A 6,362-nucleotide genomic window follows, 5' to 3' on the forward strand; every position below is an offset into this window, starting at 1 on the left:
ATATATATATATATATATAATTATTATTGAATGGTGAAAGGTTTTGACGAAATGATGGGAAGTGATGAAAATGAAGAAGAAAGCATCGAAGATGAATATGATTTTCATGAAATTTATTTTTCCTCCTTAAGTGTAAGTGATGTGAAGAGGTTAAGGTTTGTATCCAATGATGTCATGTGAGTTTTATAGGACATGCAAAGAAACATGGGTTCGGTATAAGGAAAATTCAAATTCACTACTCAAACAAAGATGAACTGTTATGACAGTCATTTATTTGTGTTAAAAATTCTAGCACATGGAGAATCATACATAGTTTACAAAAAAATTGGATAAAAGAAGTAAATGAAACTATCAAAACATTAATAAAGAGTGTAATATATTATTAGTATAAAGATTAATACACGTTCAATACATTACCTACTATTTATTTATAGTATTTTTATGTAAGATATAATGATGATTAAATATTAATGATCAATAATATAGTGACAGTATAAAAAATTATTACATCAAAACATATTTTTCTCATTAATAGTATAATAAGGGTTCATCATGAAGACAAGGAGAATGGGATGATGGTATGTTAGTTACTTTATAACTTTAATGAACATGAAAAAACTATGTCATCAACGACCCTTTTCAATAAATTATGGGTAAAAAGATACATATTTATTATAGTTTTTTTAGCAATAGTCAAACAATTATATTTGACGGAATATTATAATTACAAATTGGTTGGTGAGGTTAAAACTAGAACGTTGCCTTTAAATAGGATAATTAGATATGTCGACATAGGTTAGATGAATAGTAAGCCGAATGTAAAAGTATATAAATATATTTGTCTCTAAATATAACATGTTGTATATGCCTTTATAAATGATGTGAATGTGCTACCGTAAAATGTCGTGGATAGAACTTCAAAATGTATGGATCGCTGACTAGTTTTTGGAAAATTATTATATGTATCTTCTAAAAGACTAGGTGAATGATATAAAATAAATGAAACGTTCTGACAATTTTGTAAGAGTATTATTAATAGTAAATAAAGAGAAGGTTTTGTCAACAATAATAAAAGAAGAGTTTTTGAGGGGTGAGCAGTAGGGGTGGCAATATCGGCTTGGCGCGACGGATCAGCTCGTTCGGATAGCTATTTTTAGCAGGTCGGGCTGAGGATTTTAGCCCAAAAACCTATATTCAGCCCGTTTTAGTAGTCCATTTTTTAGATGGGCCAAGACGGGCTGGCTCGACGGGCCATTGTTAAAAAATAAAAAAACTAAAGTGTGTGACATTGTGCTGTGCGTGTGGCGTGGCAACTGACAGACTCTCTTAGTTTAAGACTATGTTGGTTTCTTCTTTAAAATTTACAAGTTTTAAGCTAAGATGTTATATTGTTATTGTAATATTGTAGACTTATGTTTGTGATTTTTTGTTTTAAAAGACAATTATCAAGTTTGTTGATTATTTTTTGTCTAAAAGTTTTAATTATGTACATTTTAGAGGGGGGACGGGCCAGCCCATCAGCCTGCCAGTCCTGCAAAATATAAACAGACTGACATTTTGAACCCTTTTAACAATATGGCCGGACCGAGCCAGCCCTTATTTTGGCGGACTGGGCCGGGCCGGCCAACATTGCCACCCCTGGTGAGCGGTAATAAATAAAGAAAACGTGTGTAGAGGAGTAATAAATATAATAAATAAACGAAAGGCCATGATCGTTTTTAGGAGTATTAATAATAAATAAACATAAGATTTTGTCAGCAGTAATAAAGGAAGGGTTTTGTCAATAATAATAAAGTAATGATTTTTGAAGATTGAGTGATAATTAATAAACAAAACATTTGTTTAAGAGTATTAATATTGATAAATCAACGAGAGGTTATGAGTGGGAAATATTGAGTTGAGGAGATGAAAGTGAAGGAACATTCTTTTGTTAATTGATTTTGGAAGATTGGGACCTGTCATTTTTTAATTAATATGAGTTGCACATAAATTTTGTCTACATAAACTCACCTGATTTTGGTGAAGAAACCAGTGCTTTGGATTCACTCATCTCACTCTTTCTTCTTTTCATCTCATCAAAATATAAATACAGATTTGTCTTAGTCTCATGAAGTCAGGTTTATTTGGAAAACATCACATATACATAGCATGTACCAAATTGTGGTTATTATTGGTCAAAAGATTATAACTTCATAAGTTTCCGGGTATATTTATTTTATTCTGAACATTCCATTACTATATATAGAAATTTATTTTTATTTTAAATATTTTAACTATTAATAAAATGAGGTAACAATAAATGTTTATTTTTTGCATATAAATTTATTGCACATAATTATTGTCTTCCAATTTTTAGGGATTTACTAAGTTAAGCAGAGTTGACAATTTCAAGATGAATTCAGAGAACAAAATTGTGCCAGATGGGGTTAATACCAAGGTTTTGTCTCTATTCTACTACACTTTTCAAGATGATATAAGCATGTTTTCAAAAAGAATTCGCTGGTCCTTGGTTTCTTAAATAGATTTGTGTTATGAAATCTAACACTTATTCCTTATAAGTAAAAAAAATTCTTGAATATAAACAAATTTAATCATTTTTATATATTTTTTAGTAAGTACTTTTAATTGAAATATTTTCTCATATATCACATATTGAATAATAGTTGTAATTATTTATATATATTTTTATTAAAACAAAGCAATTAATTGATTTCCTTAATCGGTGAATTGAGTGTTTGTTTATTGAGGACATTTACAGGTTCTTGGGGAAATGGACAGCCTGGAAGAGCTTTCTTGCCAGCTACTGCTTCAAGCCATTTGGCAGTGGAAACTAGGAAGTTCATTGAATACTCTCGGAACAATTGTTGTAAATTGTATTTCAATCTGCATTGATCTTTAAATTATGTAGTCTTGGCAAATGCCTATGGGCATGAAAGATACACATTTGATGCATGATGGAATGGAAGACCCATGAAAAAAATATAATAGAGAAAATAACATCGAAAATTTAATATAGTTCAGCAATTTGCCTACGTCCATAGCTGAAGAGCAAGTATTATTTCACTATGATAAAAGAGAACAATAAGTGTTTCACTCACTTCCCAAAATACAAGTACACCCAATTTCACTCTCACTCAAGTATTTCTCACACAACTAGAACAAGAAGAGAGAGCACTAAGCTAATTATTTGGTGTGTTTTACAATGTCATGGATCACTCATATTTATAGCCAAAGCTCTTGAAGATTATGTGGCCAAAGGAAAAGAACATTAATATTATTTTAACCATATCCGCTTCTTTTTACTTGGCTGGAAATTCTCCATTTCTTGAAGATGATCTTTAGCCACTTCTTTTTTGCTTGGCTCAAGAAAGTCTTTTCACCATCTTTCTCTTTTAGCCAATATTCAATAAATCTCCACCTTAGCTAAAAGACTACCATAGTTATTCTCTTGCTACTATTATTCATGTTCACTAGAGATTCTGAACATTAATCAAGTCTATACAATGTCTAAACTTGGTAGTTGGAACTGGCTTCGTCATCATGTCTGCCGGATTATTTGCAGTGAGTATTTTCTCCACTCTAACAACTCTTCTCTCCACTATGTCTATGATAAAGTGCATTTGAACATCAAAATGCTTAGTTCTTTCATGATACATTGAATTCTTTGTCAGATGTATAACACTTTGACTATCACAATAGATGGTGTTTCTTTAAGTTGTATACCCAACTCTTCAATTAGACTTTTCTCCCAAATGACTTCCTTTACAGCTTCTGTTACTGCGATGTAGTCTGCCTCAGTTGTAGACAAAGCAACAATTGATTGTAGTGTTGCTTTCCAACTAATAGTACAACCACACAGTGTAAAGACATATCCGGTGAGCGATCTTCGCTTATCTAGATCTCCAGCATATAATCCGAGTCAACATATCCAGTGATCTTGTTTCCAACATCTTTGACTTTACCATATGAAAACCCTATATTTGTGGTACCTTTTAGGTAGCGCATAATCTACTTCACAACCTTCTAGTGAACTTTACCAAGATTTGTCATATATCTGCTTACCATACTTACTGCATGAGCAATATTTGGTCTAGTGCATACCATGACATACATGAGATTACTAACCGCACTAGCATAAGGTAGACTTGACATCTCCTCTTTTTCATTCTCAGTTTGTGGACACAAGACCATTGAAAGTTTGAAATGATTCGTCAATGGAGTAGTGACCCGTTAGCATTTGGCATGCCAAAGTGTTCCAACACTTTCTCAATGTACATCTTCTGTGACAGAAAGAGTGTCCCTCCTTTTCTATCCCTCTGAATCTTCTTTCCAGCTCCTAAGTCCTTCATTTCAAACTCTGAGCTCAATTGAGCTTTCAAGTTTCTAATTTCTGACATGTTGTTACATGCGATCAACATGTCATCACCATATAAAAGCAAATATATGAATGACTTATTTGCAAGCTTCTTGTAGTTGACGCAACTATCATGTTCACTTCTGGAATATCCATTTTCAAGCACGAAGGTGTGAAATCGTCGATACCAATATCTGGAAGATTGTTTTAGGCCATATAAATATTTCTTCAACAAACAAACATGATCTTTCATCCAACTCACAATGTCATAATGTTGTTTTAACATCTAGTTGCTCAAGTTCTAGATCAAATTGAGCTACAATTGCAAGTAGGATGCAAATAGAGCTATGTTTTACCACATGAGAGAAAACTCCATTGAAATCAATGTCTTCTCTTTGTGTAAAACCTTTGGCCACTAATCGAGCCTTGAATCTTGCATCTTCAACCCCAGGGATTCCTTCCTTCTTCTTCAAGACCCATTTGCATCCAACAATCTTTTGAGCATTCGGTCGCTTCACAAGAACCCAAGTATGATTCTTATGAAGTGACTCAATTTCCTATGTCGTGGCAGAAATCCTTTTGAAAGCTTTTTTGTTGTTGATAGCTACTTCATATGACTATGGTTCATAGTTACTGATATCATCAACAATATTTATAGCGTATGACACTAGATCAGCATAACCATACTTTTATGGAGGTTTTATATGTCTCCTTTGTCTGTCTCTAGCCAACTGATAATGTTGTATTTGGGAGATACAATATCAGTACATGCATCATGGACTTCTTCTTCTTCTTGATTAAGTGTTTTTTCTTTTGTTGGCTCCACCTCAAACTCCACATTCTCCAAGATATTAGCATCTTCATTTTACTTGATGACTCTGTATGAGGCTTTAGCATTTCAGCTTCATTAAGAGTAACATCTCTACTAATAATGCACTTTTTTTTCTTTGACCACCATAACTTATATCCTTTCACACTATCAAGATATCCAAGAAAAATGCATTTCAATGCTCTTGTATCTAAGTTTTCCTTCTTTGTTATGAGCATATGTAGGACAACCAAATATCCTCAAATTTTCATAATTTGCCGGAATACCCGACCACATCTCTTCTGGAGTTTTAAAACCAATGGTCGTGCTATGCTGACAGCTTCCGCACAAAATTCTTTTGGCAATCCAGCATCTGACAACATACATCTTGTCCTTTCAAGTAAGGTTTTGTTCATTCGTTCTGCAAGTCCATTTTGCTGTGGAGTGTGCCTCACGGTATAATGTCTGACAATATCATGATCATTGTAAAAATTTCTGAATTCTCTGCTGCAGAATTCTAGACCATTGTCAGTTCTCAGTCTCTTGATCTTTCTTCTGGTTTGCTTTTCGATCAAAGTTTTCCACTGTTTGAACATGACAAACGCTTCACTTTTGTGTTTCAAAATGAGGATCCACACATTCCTTGAATAGTCATCAATGAATGTTAACATGTATCTGCTACCACCATGAGAAGGTAGTTGGGAAGGACCCCACAAGTCAGAATGTACATAATCCAGCGTACCTCTTGTTCGATGAACTCCAGCATTGAATTTTATCCGACATTATTTTCCGAAAACACAGTGTTTACAAAAGTCAACCTTCCCAACTTGTTGACCGCATAGTAATCTTTGTTTGACCAACTCGGCTAGACCTCTTTCACTAACATGACTCATTCTTAGATGTCATAGTTTGGTGACATCAGAATCAGATGTTGAGGAGACAACAGCAAGACCCGTGATTGTTTCCTTGTAACATATAGAGACTATTCTCTTTCTTTCCTTTCATTACAACCATAATGCATTTAGATATTCTTATAGCTCCACCTTCACCTTTATAGCTATAACCTTTTTAATCTAGTGTTTACAAGGAAATCAGATTTTTCTTCAATTCTGGAACATGCCTTACATCTGTAACGTCCTTACAATTCCGTCGAACATCTTGATTCTAATTGTGTCGATGCCAATGACCTTGCAGGGAGCA

This window comes from Lupinus angustifolius, chromosome LG16 (genome assembly GCF_001865875.1).
Source record: "Lupinus angustifolius cultivar Tanjil chromosome LG16, LupAngTanjil_v1.0, whole genome shotgun sequence".
NCBI classification, from domain to species: domain Eukaryota; kingdom Viridiplantae; phylum Streptophyta; class Magnoliopsida; order Fabales; family Fabaceae; genus Lupinus; species Lupinus angustifolius.